Raw genomic sequence first — 23,143 nt, 5'->3', positions numbered from 1 at the left:
AATTTCTTTCCTATTACTTAATCTCCTTACACCTGAATTGCTCACTGTGTGTGTGTGTGTGTGTGTGTGTGTGTGTAACTGATAGTGAAAGTATGAAGTCTTAAGAGAGCCTTCATTGCTTCTAAACGGCCATTCTAACGATGTAAAAATCCACTGAGATGTATAGAATTTGGGGTTGGGCAAGTAGCACCTGTATCAGGTACTTTTCTGTTGCTCTGATAAGATACCACCAGGGAGGGCAACTTACACAGAGTTAGAGGGTTAGCGCCTATGAAGATGGAGTGAGGGCATCACAGCTGGACCAGAAGGCTGATGGTCATATCCTGACAACAAGCACAAAGCAAAGAGAACAAAACCAATCATCTCCAGTGATACATGTCCTCCAACAAGGCTGCACCTCCTAAACCTCTCCATATGGCACCGCCAACTGGTGTTAAAGAGTGGCTGAGACTGTGAAGGACATCTAATTCAAGACACCACATTTTTTTTCTTCTCCCTCTGGCCCTGCTTGCTCTGGCCCAAAGATTTATTTATTTATTATATGTAAGTCCACTGTAGCTGTCTTCAGACACACCAGAAGAGGGCAGCAGATCTCATTATGGATGGTTGTGAGCCACCACATGGTTGCTGGGATTTGGACTCAGGATCTTTGGAAAATCAGTGCTCTTACCCGCTGAGCCGTCTTTCCAGCCACCATACTTTCTTAAGCAAACTTTGGGTTGCTTTTACTTGTGGGTTAGTTAGACTAATGTATTTTATTTTAAAAATAGTTCCGTGCCCTCTGTTTTTGGTGGAGAGTAAATGAAGTGGTGGAATTTTGCTCGTTCTGGTGAAGCTAAGACCATGAGGCACCTCTGTGGGTGGTGCCACTAGCAGCCTGTGGCAGATGCTTGCCCAATACCAAACTATACATCCTAGCACCCTCAGCAGGTTCCCCCAGCAGGACAGGAAAACATCCACCATGCATGCAGACAGCACCACTGTGATAGCTATCATCCCTCTGTTTCCTGTCCATAAGAATCTCAGCTGTTGCCTCTTAGTTCAGAGGCTTGGAGCCTGACAGGGAAGTTTTAATCGGGAGTGTAATAGTCACGCTAGCTTTTCTTCCTCTTGTGCAAAGCTTGCAATTGTTTGCGTTGGGGAAGAGAATTTAAGTCTGGTGGATACTAATGTAATGGATAGTGAGAGAGTAAAACCTTCAGTGAAACTTTATTGTTCATCTTCTGTCTTCTCCCAATCAAATCGAAATGGAAGGTTGGTAGTGGGGTTTAGCTTCTGGCTCTGGGGTTGAGAGCACCCCTTTGTGGCCTTGATAGCATTGGGAATAGCTTCTCACAGAAGGAACTAACAGCATTAGTTATTCTGTTCTAGAAGTTTCTACAGAGACCTTGTTCTAGTTTTATCCCACTGCTGTGATAAAGTAGCCTATAAGCAGCTTATGAAGAAAGGGTTTATTTTGGCTTGTATTTCCGGGTCATAGACCATCACCACCCAAAGTCAGGACAGGAGCACAAGTTGGATCCTGAAGAAGAGACCACTGAGGAATGGTGCTTGGTGTCGCTCACAGCTTACAGCTTTCTTATACAGCCCAGAGCCACCTGCTCAGGAAACAGTGAGCTGGGCCTTCCTACTTTAATTAACAATCAAGATAGCAGGGCAGTGGTGGCACAGACCTTTAATCCCAGTACTTGGGAGGCAGAGGCAGATTTCTGAGTTTGAGGCCAGCCTGGTCTACAGAGTTAGTTCCAGGACAGCCAGGGCTACACAGAGAAACCCTGTCTGGAAAAACAAAAACAAAAACAAAAAAAACCAAAATCAAGACAATCCTCACAGAAACATCCACAGGCCTCTCTCCTGTGTTTCCTCAGAGCAGGTAACATCTCACTCAGCAGTGCAGGCTTCACTCCGGGTTTTATACTTACACTGTTGTATTTTTATATACTTACCCATCATGAAAAAGAAACTATAATGCAGTTAAAATTAGAAAAAAAATAGGGGGAAAAACCCTTCAAAACTCTTTCATGTCTTTTGTTAGATTTAAATATTGAGTTACATTAAAAATAAACCACTTGTCTGCCCCTCTACTCCCAGCCAGGTAACTTCATGATGCTTTCCCATATGAGGACAGAAAGTTGTAAGCATGTGGAGTGAAAGTGTAAGACTCCAGAGAGCCTTGGCTTTCCAGGAACCCCCTGAGTAAACAAGGTGGGGCTGGGAATCGATGCAAAAAGCAAGAGGAGTTTATTATTCCAACGTGCATTGGGGTCGTCCTGCACTCGAAGGAGAAATGGTGACACTGCCCACTCCCCCAACCCCGCCAGCTTGGTCAGTTTTTATACAGTTTGTCCTGCGGAATGTGTTTACCTGCTCCAGATATCCCCACTCCCAGGAGGCCGACGGTTTGTCTGTCCTATGGAACGTTAACTAGCCTTTCCTTTCCTGAAAGGGGGAGGGTCTCTTCAGAAGTCTGTGGGAGAGAGAACTTTACAGCTCTTGGTAGCCTTGGGTCAACCATGCACAGGATTCGAGAACGGAAAATGTTCAGTCTCATGAGCAAGTGAGTGTGCATGTTCCAGATAAAGAGCTGCAGGCGGCTAATGATTGCCAAGAGTTAGCCCTCCCCAGAATGAAGCCCCTGATTGGTTATTCAATACCAAATGGTCAGCCCTAAAATCATACCGGTGAGCAACCCAGCAGGTTCTATTTATATAGTCATTCATACACACATACACACACACACACACACACATATACACAAACACAAACACACACCACCACCACCACTACCACTACCACCACCACCAACAACAACAATTAAGAAAAAAAAGAACAAAGAAGAAAATCAGCATAATTGAATTTTTTAAATCCCATTGAATTATTTTCTTTAGACTTTTGAGCTGTATGATCGTCAAGGAAACATATTTAAGTAGCTGCATCCCAAGCTGGCCTTATACTCAGTATTGAATACAGACTGGTTTTCAACTTGCAACAATCTCCCTTGTTGGCATTCTGTCTAAGCTCCATCCCACAGTTACCTGGCAACAGTCAGGTATGCCCCGCCCCGCAGTTACCTGGCAACAGCCAGGTGGACTGGCCCACTATAAAAGGGGCTGCTTATCCCCTCCTCTCTCCTGCTTCCTGTTTCCTGCTTGCTTCTCTCTTGCCCTCTTAGGCTCTTCTCTCTTCCCCTTTCCTTCCTGTGCCCCTCTTCTCATGGTCATGGCCGGCCTCTACTTCTCTACTCTCTCTGCCTTTCTCTGACTCTACTACCTCCTTAACTCCCCTCCACATGTCCTGAATAAACTATTCTATGCTATACTGTCATGTGGCTGACCCTTCAGGGGGAAAGGATGCCTCAGCATGGGCCCACTGAGGCACCCCCTTCCCCCACATCTCACCACACCCCCATAGAACATATCTTACTTCCCTTTATCTTTTTATAATCATAACATCCCTGCCTCTGCGCCCTAAGTGCTGGGGTTATACATAATGTGTCACCACATCTGGCCCTTTTTTCTTTAAATAAGAATTTCAAGTTTAGAGATATTTCTAAAATCATAATCTGAGACTGAAGATGGCCATGTATCTGTGGTTTGTGACAATAGGTAATCTCCCTCCTCCCTCACCTTGTCCTCCGCTGGCCTCTCATGAACATCCAGTCTCTAGTCTGCCGTGCAAGCACAAAGCCTCTGTCAGATCTGAAATGCCACTGAATACAATTTGGGTTCTTATGGTGACTCAGAGTTTTGCAGAGCTGCTGGCTCATTACTCAGCTTGTGAAAGATGATAATTCTCAGCGGTCAGGCAGGACGCGCTGTTGGAAGCCTGGTGGACAGAATGCCAGTCAGTCAACAGGAACCACACAGCTGAGAAGCATTACTGCTGCACTTGAAGAATTTTAATGTCTGACGTTAATAAGCTTTAAAACTTCTATTATTCTTTATATCAGTCATAATTCAACAGCCCCCTTTCTTTCTTTTTCTCTCGTTTCCTTATGGGGAGTTGAATTACAAATGTGTTCTACCATGTCTGACTTTACAGTCACTTATTGCATGGTCACTGCATGTCAGATGTGTCAGTCCTGGGCTTCCCATCACTCACGGCTCCTGTTGCCCAGCAGAGGACAAACTGTGAAGCTGGAGCTGTCATCACAACAGGAGCGGCAGAGGTTAGGATGGCTGCAGGTCCAGGGTTAGGAATCAGAGAGTGACTCTTGTCAAGCGTGCCACTCTACCCTGGGGACCGTAGAAGGGTAGCAGCAGGAACGAGCGTCAACCTGGGCTCGTCTACATGGTGGATGTGAAGTCAGCAGCAGAGACGGCAAGCTGAGAAAGATGGCAGGATCGGATGGAAGCCACAGGAGCTGACAGCCAGTGGCAGCGTGAGACCAGAGCGCAATGAGGAGGAAAGTGGAAGAGATGGCGGTCCTCTGCAGGTTTCCTCCCGTGGGCGAGAAGGTGAGCATGACCAGCCATGGCAAGTCAGAGAGGTTCCTGAGAGGATTGGGAGTTTCCAGCCCAGGGTCTGCAGGTAGCAGACGCTTTGCTGGGGCGTCTTCAGTATGGTGAGAAACTTCCCTAAAAGGCATGAGATGCACTCTCCAAAACAGGAGCTGGCTCAGATTAATGGAGAAAGCTTTTTATTTATTGCCATAAGCAGAAAGGTGTTTTTATCTCTCTTGGAAAAAACTGCATGTTCCGTGGTAGATTCTGGACATTTTGCTGACAAATATGGGTGGGAGTGGAAGAAGAAGAAAAAGACTCCTTTCCTCTGACACTCCCGTGTCCAGAGCAATGGGTTAGCACTTTCCTGAGAAAAGACTGTGATGCTTGTAATCAAGCACTACATTTGATCTTAGCCAGAAAGCTGAGAAGTGACCTCCAGGAACATACATCTACAACATGCACATACACATACACAAACATATACACATATATACACATATACACATACCCAAACATAGAAACATATATACACATACACACATACACAAACATAGAAACATATATACACATATACACATATGCACATACACAAACATATACACATATATACACATATACACATGCACACATACACAAACATATATACATATATACACATACACACATACACAAACATAGAAACATATACACATATACACATATATACACATACACACATACATAGAAACATATATACACATATAAACATACACACATACACAAACATATACACATATGCAGACATACACACATAGCACAAACATAAACATATATACATATACACAAACATAAACACATACACATTCACAAACATATACACATACACACACATACACACATACACATACACACACATACACATATACACAAACATATACACATTATACACACATATACACATACACACATACACACATATACACATACATGTGCACATATACATATACACAAGCATGCATACATGTATATATACATATGCGCATATACATATACATACATACACAAACATACACACACATACACAAACACATATGTATACATATACACATACACACATATACAAACATACACACATATACACATACACATATATACAAACATATACATATACACATAGTACACCTATACACATACACATTGTACTGGCTAGTTTTGTGTGTCAACTTGACACAGGCTGGAGTTATCACAGAGAAAGGAGCTTCAGTTGGGGAGGTGCCTCCATGAGATCCATCTGTAAGGCATTTTCTCAATTAGTGATCAAGTGGTGAGGGCCCCTTGTGGGTGGTTCCACTTTTGGGCTGGTGCTCTTGGGTTCTATAAGAGAGCAGGCTGCGCAAGCCAGGGGAAGCAAGCCAGTAAGAAACATCCCTCCATGGCCTCTGCATCAGCTCCTGCTTCCTAACCTGCTTGAGTTCCAGTCCTGACTTCCTTTGGTGATGAACAGCAGTGTGGAAGTGTAAGCAGAATAAACTCTTTCCTCCCCAACTTGCTTCTTGGTCATGATGTTTGTGCAGGAATAGAAACCCTGACTAAGACACACATATACATATACACATAGTACACCTATACACATATACAAACATATACACATATTTATACATATACACATATACACATACATACACATATACACTCATACACATCACACACACACACACACACACACACACACGCACACATGCACACGCACGTGCACGAGCGCACGCGAATGCACATGTGTATGCTTATGCCTGAAATTCCAGAACTTAAGAGGCTGAAACAAGGGACTAGCCCTAAGTTCAAAGCCAGCCTGGACTACATTGGAAGTACCAGGTCTCAAAATAACCATTTAAAAAAATAGTGTTGCACTGGCTACTGTAACATTCCTTGTATTTTCCCCAGCTTCTCCCCTCTTAGCTGTCCTTTTCCTCTCTGCTCCAGCTCTTCTGTTCTAACTCTCCAAAGCTTTACAACTGGGCCCTGAGAACCATGTTGCTTTGGGGCGACCACTTACTTCTGTAGTAGTTTCGTCTGCAACTGTTGTTTTTTCACTCATTGGACTTCCCAGGTCAAGTTCTTTAGTCAAGTACAACATTGGTAAAATACCAGAAAAGAAAGTTTGGGAACCCATGGCCTGGTGGTCATTCCTTGTGCTTGCCTGGCATAGAGGATGGCCCAGTGTGGTCTGGCCTGGTCTCTCTAACACTTGCCTCCTGCCCACCTGAAGCAGTGTCTTCTTCTCTTTGGACCATCGCTGGGGTTTCATGTTTAATAACATGTCTCGTCCTTTCCTTCCTTTCCTTCTGTCAGGCTCACCTGTGCCTGCCTCCTGAGCTCAGGTCCCTATCCTGACTCTGCTCCAACCATACTGAGGTGTGAAGAAACTTGCCTTCTCATGGAGTGTTTCCCTTACAGTTGAAGTGTCATAGTTACTTCTCTGTGGCTGTGATAGAAACAACCATGACCAAAACCAACTTATGGCACAAAGAGTTTATTTTGGATTACGGTTCAGAGAGATGCATGTCTATCACAGCCTGGAGGCATGACAGCAAGTGGCAGCCATGTTGGCAGGGGCAGAAAGGTGAGAGCTCACATCGCCAACCACAAACAAGAGAGAGAGAGAGAGAGAGAACTGCCCATTCAGTGGTATACTTTCTCCAGCTCAGGCATATCTCCTGAGCCTCCCCAGTCAGCCATGGTAACCAAGTGTTGAAATACCCAAGCCTGTGGGAGACGTTTTCATTCAAACCACACGAGTGTTACAGCAATGCTCACACAAGGCAAGCTTGCTTCATCAGTAGGGACTTGGTCTTTGAGTTCCGTTCTCACAGTATGTGAATTGGAGTAAGCTCTTAAGCCTTTTCAGCCCAAATAGGACAAGATAATTATTCTTACTGATGAAAATAAGAGCTAGAAATGGATTGGGAAGTTCAGGAAAGGGGCCTTGATTCGTGTCCTTGGCCAGAAGATGAAAACGTTATTGGTCTTGTCCTTGCTAGAGGCCAGAAGTTCTTGGAGGTGCTGCTGTTTGGTCTGGGTCCTGAATGATTTTAGGGTCTCAACTCTTGAAAGGGGAATGTTACAGTAGTTTTAGAAGCCATTGAAGGTAGACTGTTCTCTCACGGTCAGCTTTGGACCCTACTTCCTATTTTTCTAGTATCACTAGCAAAGTAAACATCAATGATGTCACTCCTCAGGCCTTCTGGTCAACCTCTGGCTCCGGGTGGGGTTGGGGTTGGGGAGGTAGAATCATGATTTCTGATCTGTTTCAATGATCGTACTATTACATACTATCTGCTTGCTTGACAATTGGTCCTGCTGGGTCTGTTAGTCACCTGGTCAGGAGATCACCCTTCAGGAAGGCTGATTTACCACCTAAGACCATACCAAGGAGATGGGAGGAATAATTATCCTCTTGATGAGAAAATGTGCTCCTTCTCTTTGGAAATTTTCCTTCCATGCAGTTGTGTGCAGAGATCCTATCCTGTGGCACAATGGTTTGCCCATAATGTTTCCTTTTTTTGTATGTATGTGTGTGTTTTTACTTTTCTCATTCATTCTCTGAAGTGCCCATGCCCTCTCCTGCCCTGTGACTTGTGGAGCCTGTCTTCTCCTTTGACACTAACTCAAAAGGTTTTCTCTCTTTATCTATCTTCCCTGGCATCTGAGGAGATTTGCAGCGTGCTTACCCCAGTAACACCAGTTTGTAGGGTCACTGTTACTATTATGTGAAATGATGCTGGGAATGTGTTTAGAACAGAGTCAGGTCATGGTAAACAACCTGTAGTAGTTAGGACCGTTTTATTGTTAACATTGTTAGGATCCTGCTTTTTCCTGGTGTTTTTTGGGAAATGAATTCCACTACTGTCATTCTAAGTCCCTGGGGAAACTGGAATTCCATCAAGGTTGCTCTGAACCATGGGGGTGGGGTGGGGGGAAATTGGGTTCCTTCTTCTGGATTCTTAGTCTCTTTAATCAAAAGGAAGCTAGCTGAGACAACTTGGTTAGAGTTTGAGAGTAAAACAGCAGAGCAGACAAGCTGTCCATCTCCACAGCGGCTCAGAGGAGGGAGCTGGGCATGAGAAGGGAAAACCAAGTCATTTGCCAAGGAGGTTGGGACTCATACTAGAAGGGGGAGGGGCACTTTAGAGAGTGAAGAAGCTCCGCGTCCAGAGCTTGGGGGGTGGGGCGGGAAGAGTGCCCTGGCTTTGGCCAGTAATCAAAGGGCAAAAGGGTGAGAAAAGAAAAGAAGTTAAAAAGTGAGCGGGTCACCTGTGCTGCATCCTGGTAGGTCAGTATATGGCTTCATAGAGGGCAGAGAAAGATATCTCTGGGAAAGACAGGTATATTATCTGTAGAAGGGACAGTCACTCCTTCCCTCTCCCCGCACTACTCTAGGAGGACCAGCTTTCTAGGGAGGAGTGGTCTCCTAGGGAGGTAATTGATGGGCTCAGCTGGATTTACTCTTAAAAGGAAGAGATAACTGTTTGTAGCTTTTAGGAAGCTTAGAATAACAGGTCTGCAAAGGGCTTAAACTGAAGCCAGGACGCTTCATCTTTTCATATGCTAATTTAAATCCTAAAGAAGGGCTTCCCTTTCTAATGTTTCCAGGGAGACAGAAAGGAGGGGTACATTCTCCATGGCCTCCAAGCCTGCTTACGGCTTACCTAGCTAGCTAGCTAGCTGGCATTTTCATCTGGTTTTGGAGACAGGGTCTGTGTATCTCAGAGTGGCCTCTAGCGTACTGTCTAGCTGAAGATGAGCTTCCGTCACGTGGCACCTCCTGCTTCTGCCTCTGATGTGCTGCGATTATAGGCATGGGCACCCTATTTGGTGCTGGGGCCCAGTTCTTTGGCCTAGTCTCCCAGACTGCCAATTTGCAACCTGTCATGGAGTCAGCCTAGCCTTCTCAAGTCAGTAATGCAGAGGGCGCTAGAGCCTGCCTAGACCAAGCTCAGGAGGAACATGGATGAGCCTGAGGTGAGGTAACAGTTCTCCCTCACCAGAGTTTGCTGCCAGGGGAGAAGACAGTCAGGTCGAGGGTCAGAGGGGACCTGATGGGTGGCACTCATTTGTTTGGCCTGGTCTCCTTTCACAAGACAGGGAAAACTGTTCCCACAGAAGCGATGCACAGAGAGGAGCTATAGCACAGGATGCAGAGAGCTGTCACGATGGATCCTAAGGAAATGAGTGATGGGCTGGGAGGCAGCTCTGTCCTTTTTTGGGCTTGTCCTGGGACTTCTGTTTCTTTTACCCAGTACAGCATGTAGTTAACGAGGAACTGGTGGGTCGTTGTACGGAACGTGATCTTCCTGTGTCCAGAGCCTCAGATGGCGGGTGGAGAGGTTCCATTGAGCTTCCGACCTTCTGGGAAGGCATCAGATTTGGTCTGAAGAAGATTTTGATCAGAATGGCCGAGGGCACAGGCGGTTCGCCGCAGTGGGATACCTCGACCAGCACCAGCCACGGGGTTCCTTTCCTAATAATGACAGCTGCCCTGGCACCCAAAGGCTCTGTAGAGGAATACAAACACAGAGCTGGCTATTTGTAAGAGACCACTTTCACAGAGGGGTCACCTGTCTGGTGACCTTGATGTAAAGAATAAGGAAGTCCCAGGAAACCTTTCTTGGGGGCAATCCTGGGCGTGAGTCCCCTCTTCCTCTTCTGTGTGGCAGGGAGGCAGTCACCAGTGTTTATCAGCTGCCTCCCCAGCTCCCTTAAGTTTCAAGGGCTGCGTGTTATAGCCGTGTTATAGCCATCTCTCACTGGCTTTCAGCTGGCTTGTTTCTAAAGACCCAACTCTAAAAGGGTGCGGGAAGTTTGACTCCATATGGCTTTCAGGTGGGGACATTCCCTTATTGCTTACATCAGGAAAGTTAGAGAAGCCCAGGGTGGGGCAGGCCTCAGATCTCAGCTGCTCCAGAGACAGCAGCAAAGAAAGCCTGCCTGAGCTACAGAGCCTGTCTGGGCAGTTGAAACCCTGTCTCAGAACAAACAGTCAAGAGAGGCCCGGGGACAAAGCTTGGTGGCTGAGAGCCCCGGCAGCACGCACAGGACCACAGGCTCAATCTCAGTACTGTGACAAAGCAACAAAATGGCAGCCCCAAACCTCTTGTGGTAGGGCCTAATCTACAGTTTTGGAAACTGCTGAGCATTGGGCATGGGTCTAATGGCCTCCAGGAGCTTGGTGGACTGTGTTTTTTTCTGCTTGCACTCAAAGGCCATTCATCCCTGAGTGAGTTTCTCAAACTCCTGTGTCACAAATGAAATCCTTAATGTAGCAATGGTGAGAGGGAGTTCTTCAAGAGATTAGGTCTTGACCTCTCCATGCTCTTCATGCCCCATGCCCCTTCCCTCTTCTCATCCCCTCCTTCCTCTTTCTACACACACACACACACACACACATACACACACACACACAAACTCCCCTCCTATGTGCTGTGAAAGTCTGTGGGCTTTGTTTTGTTTTAAAGAGAGCTTGTTAATCCTCATGGCTTTGAAGTTTCATTTATTACTGTAGGCACTCAAATCGAGGCTCCTAATTATAGAGGTAAACCCATATGCAGATAGCTTTTTAAAAATTAACGTTTAATTTTGAGGTTGACTTCCATCAGCCACGATAGGCCGAGTTTTACTTACCTCCCCACGGCTGATCAAAAAAAGCTTGTACACTGCAGGGTTGGGAGAAGTCTGAGCTCTTCATATCATTTTGGTTTTGTCTGCTCGGATTTGTATCCAGATGCTACTGCCACTTCAAGCGTAAAGAAGAAACAGGAAGCTTTTCTCCAAGGCATAGTGGTATTTGTTTGGGACTAGCTTCCGGAAAGGGATTGAATCCTGCAGTGGGAACGCACCTGCATACACACAGTCAAACAGCTATGTATTTGAAGCCTCCATCCTCCCCACCCCCAAATGGGGAGGAGTCCGTGAACTATTTTGAAACAATCATCCTTGGCCACAGTGACTGGTGTCAGTCTGAGGCTGAGAAGCAGATTGGGGAAGATGTTTCAGTAGAACACTCTGCACAGGCTGGCAGTTCAGCAGAACTGTTACCAGATAGTCATGGATAAGAACTCAGCCCTTCCTTCATAAATTCCTGTCCTTACTTTTTTTAAAAATTTACTTATTTATTATGTATACCGTATTCTGCCTGCATATATGCCTGCAAACCAGAAGAGGGCACCAGATCTCATTATAGATGACTATGAGCCACCATGTAGTTGCTAGGAATTGAACTTAGGGCCTTTGGAAGAGCAGCCAGTGCTCTTAACCTCTGAGCCATCTCTCCAGTCCATAGATTTATTTATTTATTTATTTATTTATTTATTTATTTATTTATTTATTTATATAAGTATTATGTATATGAGTACACTGTTGGTGTCTTTGGACAGACCAGAAGAGGGCATTGGATTCCATTACAGATGGTTGTGAACTCAATTCATGTGGTTGCTGGGAATTGAACTCAGGACCACTGGAAGAGCAGTGCTCTTAACCACTGAGCAATCTCTTCAGCCCCCCGGCTTATTTACTTTAACAAATTGACCTAAGTGACTCCATATTGACTCTGGCAATTTTTATATTTCTTTCACATTATGCTCTGTAAATCCATTTGAAGTGGTGATTATGAACTCTGAGATACAGCAATTTGGGAGATAGAAAAAGTATGTCTGTCTTCTTCTGCTTGGGGAAGAAATTTCCACTTTTTCTTAGAGATCACTGAAGCATCCAGGGAGGCCTCCATAAGGTGACTGCTTTGAAGTCACATTTTTTGAGTATTTAAAGTTAACTCCTTTGATAGTAGTACAAACAATTATAGATACAAGTTCTGATACTTTCCTATACACAAAGCTTGCAAAGACGAAGAGGAGTATATAAGATATTTTGAAACAATCATCTTTGGTCCTAGATGATTGGTCCTATGGTGTACCAATTCCATTCAGAGAAATAATTATTATGAACTCATTCTGGAAAGTTCTTTAGGAATCAGTGGGCTCATGAATGGATGTCCCAGGTGAGGCCTGGCTTCCCAAATCCTTGGCTTTTCCACAGTATGTTTACAAACGTGCCTTCCACATACACAATCTAAACTCAGGACCTCTGGAAGAGCAGTCAGTGCTCTTAACCGCTGAGCCATCTTTCCAGCCCCCCCCCCCCCCGGCTTATTTACTTTAACAAATATAATTGACCTAAGTGACTCCATTTTGACTCTGGCAACTTGTTTAATTACTATTGATATCTCCATAGCTAACTCTAACACTCAGAGCCCAGAGTAAATGCCAGCATTGGTTTGCCATCCCCCCTCTTACTGCATGCCCTCAAGACTTATATTCACAATTGTGGTAGAACCACCTGGGCTGTTGAGAGATGACAATTGAGATCTAAGATTGTTCCCTTGAGTTGCTTTGAGCCTGTCCTGCCATCTTGCTATCCACCACACCCTTGGCTTGAGAATTAACTCCCAATTTATGAATCCCTTCTTTATTATTCCCTAAACATCTGCTCTTGGCTGATACTTCAAAGGGGGCTTGCCCTTTCAAGGTCATTGTGTCAGCTCCTGGAGACTGACGTGACCCTAACTGGTTAGAAGCATTTTCCTGCTGTGAATAAAGTTGCTTTTGGTTTAATTCTTACTTCGGTGGTCCTGTCTTCATTATTTGCACCCTGTGACACCAACACTCAGATTTCTTTTAAAAGCAAACACTGGGTCACTGACCAATGGAAACAAACTATGTCCTTATGCCTTGTCCTGTTGCAGGATTTTCCATGTCCAATCATATTAGGGCAGTGGAAGGCCCGTGATTGGACAGCAAAAGGGAGGTGGAGCCAGGAGTTGGGGGGGGACAAAGGTCACAGGAGGAGAAGGGAGTTGAACAGAGACGGCTTTGGACACAGACCTGTGTAGCATTTACTAGTCACAAATAGCTAAGTTTTTATAAGGTCAGAAATATTGGGATAAAGCTTTTATCATTATCAATTGGCTCTTAAGTGACTGTATTGGCATCTTGTAAGTTGTGATATTATTGATATATAAATCTGATTGGTTAATTAAGCCTTAAGAGTTTTGATTTACTTGGTTACTAGAATGTGGGTCTGCCGATTAAAGGGGTTTATGGGGGAGAGGAAACACAGCTGTGCCGGGAGCCAAACTGACCTTACTTTATGTTTAGAGTTCATTTTAAAGATAGGCTTGGGTTTTTGACTTCTCCTCAGCAACAGACCTTGCAGAAATCGGGTGGTCAATGGTCAATATGCCCTCCCAGAAGAAGAAAACATCTTACAGCTGCCAGAGATTCACCTTGGCAGAATGCTCGGGCTACGTGAAGAATCCCACTTGCCTTACTTCTTCCCTGCCTGTATAAGTTCCCTGAGAAAATATGATCTTTGGAGGCCTTGAACAAGTTGGTCTTGGCCTTCTTTGTCGCGTCTCCTGTCTCTGTTTCTCTGCCCTTCTCTTCTAGGGTCCCCTGTCAATTCCCTCCCCACCCCCCACCCCTACCCCTGCTGTGGGCCAGGGCAACTGGCGCCCAAGGTGGGGTCCCTTCCTGAGTAAGGATCACAGAGAACATTGTCTTAAAGGAGCGGCTGTTCATCATTTGAAGCCACCGACTCATCAGGTGGTGGTTGATCACCACAGAAGCGTTCAGTTGTGGGAGATCCAGGGTAATTGATCACCACAGAAACAGCCGTCTGTGGGAGATCCAGGGTAAGTCAGACGATGCATTATGAGACAGGTATTAAGTAAACCAGGAAGCTTTTCTTTATGATCTCAAGGAGCTCCTCAAGGCTCGAGGAATAAGGGTTAAAAAGTAAGATCTTCACAAATGAAGCACAGCCGGGATGCTGTGGGAGCTAGCTGGGAGAGAATAGCTCGGGGCGCTGAGTGGGACCCTGTGGGACATGTTGTTGTGGCCTGGTGGGGCAGGAGAGTTGGCGGGATCGTTTTTTTAATATTTCCTCCAACATTGTTCCATAAGCACCTGTGGCAGTTTTTACCGTGGTCCAGACCAGGTTACTGCTGTTGGTTTCTCCGGCTAAGCTCACATCATTCGGGACCTAAGGAGCACGCCTTAACTGCAATGTAGAAACAGAATGCATTCAGCAGAGCAGTGGACAGGAAGGGCTTCTCAGCAAACCACACTGGGGCTTGGGAGGCAGGTCGCCTGCCAGGAAATCCTCCTTGTTCCTCCACAAGGCAACTTGGGTGACACACCTTGGGGAACACTGTTGTACTGGCTGGTTTTGTGTGTCAACTTGACACAGGCTGGAGTTATCACAGAGAAAGAAGCTTCAGTTGGGGAAGTGCCTCCATGAGATCCAGCCGTAAGGCACAAATCAAGGGGGGAGGGCCCCTTGTGGGTGGCGCCATCCCTGGGCTGGTAGTCCTGGGTTCTACAAGAAAGTAAACTGAACAAGCCATGGGAAGCAAGCCAGTAAGTAACATCCCTCCATGGCTTCTGCATCAGCTCCTGCTTCCTGAGCTGCTTGAGTTCCAGTCCTGACTTCCTTTGGTGATGAACAGCAATGTGGAAGTGTAAGCTTAATAAACCCTTTCCTCTCCAACGTGCTTATTGGTCATGATGTTTTGTGCAGAAATAGAAACCCTGACTAAGACAACTTTTTACTTTTTGTTGTTGTTGTTTCTAGAAAACATAGAGCCAATAAAAGTCTTAATGAGACTCACAGTGTATCCTTATATATCGTTATAGCAATATTTGTGTGTTTGTGCTAGTGTCTCTTACCCCTCTGAGCTGGGCTTGATTTCCCACTAACAGCTATTTTGACTTGTCTCAATTCTGTGCTTATTCCTTAGTACACTGAGATATGTGTGCCACGCATTCATGCAGCAGACTGTCAGAAAGCCTTTGAGACAAGGCAAATGATATTCATAAATAAAATATCTCTCAGGACATTCCCTCCCTCTAATGTGGCAAAGGGCATGAATAAACAGTCTCAGCACGTTCTGTGCCTCATTATGTCATTGTGAATTTTGTCTTATTATGTCGAATCTGCTAAAGTCACTTCATGATTTGTCAGCCGTTGCACGGCAACCAGCTAGGAAGCGAGACCACCCGGAGAAAAGCAGGCTTTGAAGAGTCATGCTGAGTTTAGGTCTCAAAAAATCATACACTGTTCTCTCTCTATCTCTCCCTCCTCCCCTCCCTCCTCCCTCCCTCCTCTCCTCCCTCCTCCCCTCCCTCCTCCCCTCCCTGTTTGCTCCCTTTCTTCTTCCTTTCCTCTCATTCTCCTCCTCTTCCCTCCCTGAAAACCCCTAGGTCCACTCTTCTGTGTTACCTGCTTGCCATTCCCCTCCGCTACCATGAAAACAATCTCGAGGTACTTGACAGGAGAACGAGATAAGCCGTGTAAAGCAGAGTTCAGTTGTCCTAGTTGAGGCTATGCTAAATTCTGTAAGGAGTGACCCATCATACGACCACAGATGAGATCAGCTGAGCCCAGATCAGCAGAAACACCCACTCACAGAAGAATAAGTAAGCAGCTGTTACTTTAATCCGTTCAGTTTTGAGTTGTTTTGTTACATAGCAGTAGCTAACTGATACAGACTCTGAAACACAGGTTACATGACTGTTAGTGATAGGCCTGTAGTATAAGCAGACTATTATTTATTCTTGGTTAAGGGGTTTTTCTACTGTCCCATCCTACTGGCCCATCTTGTGTTCCTCTGGAGAGCTGACCCCTTGTCTTTAAAAAAGTAACCTCTGGGACATTTGGATTTCTAACACAGTCAACAACAGTCCTACGGGGTGATGGGTGAACATTTTTAAAAGATTTCAAGATTATTATTTATATGAGTGCTTTGCCTGCTTGTATCTATGTGGACCTCATGCCTGCCTGGTACCTGCAGAAGTCAGGATAGGATGTAGAATCCCTTAGAACTGGGGCTTCAGATGGTTGTGAGCCACCATGTGGGTGCTGCGAACTGAATTACAAGTCCTCTGGAGGCGTGGGCCATGCTCTTAACCACTGTGCGGAATCAATCTTCTTAGCCCAAGAAGTGCGTTCTTTCACAAAGACGGTCCAGGCAAATGTTGGAGGATGGATTTCTATGTTTGAAGATAATCAAATAATCCCTGATCCTTTGGTGACTAGGTGCCATCGCCAGCTGCCTGCCTTTTCACAGGCCACTTCAATAAACCCAAATACTACAGTGTACGCTATTTACCTGTCCATCTTAACACACAGCACTACTATGCATTGCTACACCTTGTCGTGTAGAGTCTGGACTTCCTGGGTACTCACTCATGTCCCTGAGTATGTAATCCCTTGGCCTGATGTTTCACAGCTGACTATGACACAAAGATGGCGGCTCAGGCTTCTGCTGGGCTTGGCGGCTAACACCGTGTTCATTCTCAGGCTCTGTAAAATCTCCTAGCAGCATGGCAAGAAAAGTCATCTACCAATGGGACAATTAATGTGTTTCCTCCCCATGAATGAAGTTTGGTGTAAAAAAGGGCAAAAACGGTGCCAGAAATAAATGGCTGAGTTATAAACATATTTATTAAATGCATCATGCTGGAGCAACAGATGGGTGGAAAACAAAGGCTCAATACCAGCGGTGGGTTGCTAAGTAAATTAACTCTCTTGTTGCCAGGAATGAGGGGCTGAGCCCGGGGGAGTGGCTGCAGGCTTGTATATTGTTTTTCAGTGGACCGAGATCGATTCTGGCTATTGTTTGGATACATTTTCTCTGCGATTTTGATAGAAATGGTCATTTTCCCCTAAAAGAAAACCCCGATAAGCCTGAGTGTTTTTTTTTTTTTCTGACTCCATGATTTCTCAGCGTCTTCATCAATGGTATCAATATAATTTATGATCACCCCAATCCTCTACTCTCTTTAAATCTTGCAAAAATCACCACCAAGTAGAATTATGTCCGACTTAGAATAAACGGAAAGAAGATTCCAAAAACAAAAAACAAAAAAAACAAAAAAACGATAATGGCTGTTAGTTTAGCAATTCCGCGTCATATTGTTAGGGCAGAAACGGGGGCTCTCGCAGTAAAGTCACTGATTTGATTAGAAAGACTGATCATTACTCTCTGTAGCAATAGCCACAGCCCTGGCATCCTTCCCGCTCTTTCTTTTGGAAGATATTTTCTGGCTCGGTTGAGAAGAATAAGTCATTAGAAGCTCCAGTAAACAATTCTGTGTGGGGTGTCCACTCGAGCAAGCAGCTGTCCTTTGAATACTGCCTTTCTTGTCGGAGGCTCCCAGTTGCGCAGTCAGGAGGTTGTGTAAAATCAATTAGGCAGGGGATCACAGCATAATCAGCCCTGAGAACTGCTGGCCCAGCTGTGATTAGTTGCCAACGGTGGCAGCTTCCTCCTTTATGCCTCTGTCACTCCTGCCCACGCTTTAGCCTTCACCTCCTGGCAGGGCACGCCCCTCCCCATCCCCTCAGCTTCTTTCCCTCACCCCCTGGCTGGTTCAACCCCTGCTGTCTCCCTTGAGTCTTCCCCCTAGCTCTGGCTCTCACGAGTCTGGAGAAGGACACCCTACTGCAGCAGGAGGCTGCTGCTTCCAGCCCTCCTTCACTAGCAGGTAGGAAGCCGAGGAGGGGCGGGACTACGAAGTGCTGCTGTTGCTATGGCAACCCGCACTGCTCTTCAGAAAAATCTGTTGAAGAGGAAAGCATCCTCTGGTCTTTTGATGTATCCTTCCCAGTCCTCCCGTCCTCAGTCTTGTTAGAGGATCATCACTCCTAATTTTCCACCCCACCCCTAAGGAGGTCGCTTACAATGAGGCCTGAACAACAGAAATACTTCCCTCCCCCAACAAAGGTCCCGTTAATAAGACATGCATCTTAAACAATACTTTTTCTTATGTAGGTGTATATATGTGTGTGAGAGAGATGTAAGCATGTTTGTGTTCGGGCTGGAGAGATGGTTCAGCGAGGTACAGCACTGACTGCCCTTCCAAAGGTCCTAAGTTCAAATCCCAGCAACCACATGGTAGCTCATAACCATCTATCTGTAATAAGATCTGATGCCTCTTCTGGTGTAGACAGCTACAGTGTACTTACATACACTAAACAAACAGACAAACAAACAAACAAATAAATAAATAAAAAGAGGCTCGGCCCCTCTAGCTTTGGCTGGGTGAGGTCATGGTGTTTTTATTTTTTCATCAAGTGCTCTCCAAGTACTTACCAAAGTGCTGAGCCTTGGGTTGAATGCCATAGTCTGGCGGTGTGCTTGATATACAGGCAAATGCCCACAACTGGGGAATTGAGACTTGACAAAAGGTCATGTGATGCTTCTGGATGCAAGAGTCTGGGGGTAGGAGGTGGAGTTAGGTAAAAGGTCTTAGGTGAACATACAGTGCTTTGAAGGACTCCTGAGTCCACCTGGCCTAGAAACATGTAAATAATATTTGTATTCATTTTTATTCATATTATTCATTGTTCATCTTTGACTCCTAATTGCCCTCCCTTATCCCCCTTCTTCTGGTCCTTATCCCCCTTCTTCTGGTAGTCCTAAAGAGCTACCCAACGGTTCTCCTAGACTTATGTCCTCAGTTGTACAACGGGATTATATAATAACATACAGGCCGAATGGTGCCCATGTCACTCAAGTTCCTATGCTGAAGCCTACGTCACAACACCACAGCCCGATGGTGAACTAGTACGTAAGTCCATTTAGAGATGGCATTTTCAAAATGTGCACAAGTATTTGGTTGTATGCATGCGTGTGCACTATCTAGCACTCTTAGAAGTCAGACAAGGGCGTCGAATCTCGCAGAACCAGTTACAGACGATGCTGAGCCAGCCGGTGGGTGCTGAGAACCGAACCCCAAACCTCTGAAAAAGCTGCAAACGCTCTTAGCCTCTGAGGTACCTCTGCAGCCACTTGGAGGTGGAATCTTCTAAAGGGGAGATTAAATTGAATAGTCATGAGGGTGTGCCAATATGACTGGTATGAGAGGAAGAATGTGGACACACACACATGGTGGGAAGAGGGTGTGAAGACACAGGTAAGGCAGCCACCTAGGAACTAGGAGAGGTGTCTAAATAGCTCTTTCCTCATGGTCCTCACCACTGTGGATGCTTCCGTCTCCAGTGCTATGAGGACGAAAGTTGCCATTTATGCTATCCAGTGTGTTTACTTAACACAGACCAGACCGCCGACAGTGGCATCGCAAGGATCGGAGATGTAGTTCTCATAACGGGCTAGAGAACCTGAGAAGCTTGCTACACGGCAGCCCTTATTAGTTATAGAAATCAAGTAGGCTCTGTTTTAAAGGGGCACACATTCCAAACTCACTTGTGTTATTAGATTCTGATCCTCCTCTTCTTCCTCCTTTTATTTATTATTATTACTACTACTACTACTACTACTATTACTACTATTTATTTTTCAAGACGGTATGTACTGGCTGGTTTTGTGTGTCAACTTGACACAGGCTGGAGTTATCACAGAGAAAGGAGCTTCAGTTGGGGAAGTGCCTCCATGAGATCCAGCTGTGGGGCATTTTCTCAACTAGTGATCAAGTGGGGAGGGCCCCTTGTGAGTGGTACCACCTCTGGGCTGGTATTCTTGGGTTCTATAAGAGAGCAGGCTGAGCAAGTCAGGGGAAGCAAGCCAGTAAGAAACATCCCTCCATGGTCTCTGCATCAGCTCCTGCTTCCTGACCTGCTTGAGTTCTAGTCCTGACTTCCTTTCGTGATGAACAACAATGCAGAACTGTAAGCTGAATAAAACCTTTTCTCCCCAACTTGCTTCTTGGTCATGATGTTTGGCAGGAATAGAAACCCTGACTAAGACATAAAAAAGACTAAATACCCTTTCTGTATAAGAGCCTGGTTGTCCTAGAACTTGCTCTGTAGACCATGCTGCCCTCAACCTCACAGAGATCCACCTGCTTGTGCCTGTGCCTCGGCCTCTGCCTCTGCCTCCCCAGCACTGGGATTAAAAGCCCAATATCCCTCCTACTCGGATGCTGAAATCTTTCAAACATGCTTCATTGATCCTGATATTGTTGAAAACTGGGCATCTAAATGTCTTCCAAAGACTTTAACAGCCCCAAGGTTTCTCTTTAACGTTGGGCGTTGGAGGCCGAACGTGCACTACTTATCAAGAGGTGCTTCTGCTCGCTGCCCTAACCACGTCAGGGCTTCTCGGACTTCCCTGTTCATGCTCTCGTTCACCACGCCTGGAAAAGCCTAGCGCCTCAGCGCTCTTCCCTCTCGTGAACACGCCCCTGAACACAGTCTTACATAACTGTTCCATGCGGTGAGGACTCAAATTTGTTTCTGGAACTTTAATTATAATTTAAGAATATGCAAATTACTATCATCGTTTCCCTTTAGTTATGGGACAGCTGCTTCGAAACAATTAATGAACGAATCATGTAAATGTAATTAGTTAGGAGAAATACCATTCTCCAAACAGAAAACAGAAGGAGCAGAATTCTATTTACGATTTTCCAGATTTTGTTTGTGTATTGAGTATATGGGGACCGGTTCCAAACACTAAATCATCCTTTCTCATTGTCCTGTTCTGACTCTCTCTGCTTACTTTCCTAAGAGCAACACTTATTTGATGTTTTTAACCCCCCCCCCCAGGAAAAAGACATAAACTGCAGAGAAAAATTATCTTTATGCCTTCCTATCTAAGAAGACACCACTGTTGGAAATGCGAGTAGAGAGGAAGATGGAAGAAAGAACAGATCACCCGTCGGCCCCACCTTTGACGGGACTTCTCCCATAAGTATGTGGAACCTGTTACCATCCCTGTGTACCTGAGGTGTAGAACAATTGGCTTTGACCAATAGGATGTGGAAGAACAAAGAGTGATTTCTAAGCAAGCCTGAAGAGGGGCGGTGTCCTCTGTTCTCACTTTCCTGTATCGCTTCCTCAAGACCTCTCAGTAAAGATGCACAGTCTAGAAACCCTGCAGATAACAGACCACATGAGAAGAATGAGGCTCGGGGAGAGCACCAGCCGGCAGACACAGGAATGAGGCTGTCTCCCACTGCTCAGTTCCGTAAAGACTAGAAGCTGAGCAGATCTGATAAATACAGCCCAAAGGGTTGATCATGTGCCTGAGGTCGATGTTGGATGTCTTCAATAACTCTCTGCCTTATGCTTGAGGTAGAGTCTCTTCCTGAACTGTAATCTCACTGATTCAGCTCAACTAACTGGCTAGCGAGTCACGGGAATGTTTCTGTCTACCCCTTCCCTGCTCTGGGATCATAAGGGCACATGCTGTGGTGTCTGGCTTTAGTGAGCGTGCCGGGAATTGAACTCATATCCTCTCACTTGAATGGCAAACACTTTACTGATCTAGCTATAGCCCCACCCTCAGGTTCTAAGTTTTATTATTTACAGCAAGGTAAACAGGAAGAGTCTTTCAACATTCTCTTTTAATAAAAACAAACAAACCAAGACAGGTAGGACATCTCCTTTCTAATAGAGGACATCTGTGATGGTTTGTATATGCTCAGCCCAGAGAGTGGCACCGTTAGAAGGTGTGGCCCTGATGAAGTAGGTGTGGCCTTGTTGGAGTAGGTGTGTCACTGTGGGTATGGACTTTAAGACCCTCCTCCCAGCTGCCTGGAAGTATTCTGCTAGCAGCCTTCAGATGAAGATGTAGAGCTCTCAGTTCTGCCTACACCATGCCTGCCTAAATGCTGCCATGTTCCCGCCTTGATAATAATGGACTGAACCTCCCATCCTGTAAGCCAGGCCCGATTAAATGTTGCCTTGGTCATTACGGTTCATAGCGGTAAAACCCTAACTAAGACAGCATCTATGAAAAAACCACAGTGGCTAGCACCTTGAATGGTAATAGACCAAGAGCTCCTTCTGGGATGTCATGAACAAGACAGAGTCTTGAAGACTCTAGCCAGGATAATTGTGTGTGTGGGGAGGGGGGCAGCATCCATATGAGAGAGGGAGAAATAAGGCATTCTGTTTTGGGATGACATGAAGTTGTGTAAAGAAAATTCTAAGGCATCATCTTAGTACTTGAATCATAACTAATAAATGAGTGTCTCGGTTTGTTTTGTATTGCTACAAGAGAGTGCATGAGACCAGGCAATTTATCCAATTAGAAATGTCTCCTCCTAATGAGGCCCTTTTCCACCTTATCATAATGTGGTGGAAGGTCCCGAGAGTGGGCACACAGAGACGCATTCCTCTCTTCTGTGTGCAGAAATGCTGGGTCTCCTGCTGCAACTGGGTTGCATCTTCACCTTTCTTCTGTTGAGAGCTTGCATCAGGGATTCTGACCCTGCCTCATGGTACCAAGCTGCTCTATGACCTCTTTAGTTCCGGGGCTTTTACTACAACTAAGACTGTACCTTTCTTACTAACAGACTCTCAAGGCCTCCCAAAGATGATTTTCCATAATCTCCCAAAACCACATGGTCAGATCTGCCACAACAGTCCTCTACATCTATATTAGTCAGGGATCTCCAAAGGGACAGAACTGACAGATTGAATAGACTGAACACATGTATATTAAAAGAGGAATTTTACAGTGGCTTATAGGCTGCAGCCTGTGTATTCCAATAATGACTGTCTACTGACAGAAAGGGCAAGAAAATGATAGTCATTAATGTTATGAAACTGGATATTTCAGCCATCCAAAGCTGGTGCTGGAGTCCTGTAAGAATCCTAGAAAGCTGCTGGTCCTCGGTCCATGTTAGAATCCCAAAGTT

The sequence above is a fragment of the Apodemus sylvaticus genome, chromosome 17 (assembly GCF_947179515.1).
Source record: "Apodemus sylvaticus chromosome 17, mApoSyl1.1, whole genome shotgun sequence".
NCBI classification, from domain to species: domain Eukaryota; kingdom Metazoa; phylum Chordata; class Mammalia; order Rodentia; family Muridae; genus Apodemus; species Apodemus sylvaticus.
This window is presented reverse-complemented; position numbering follows the sequence as displayed.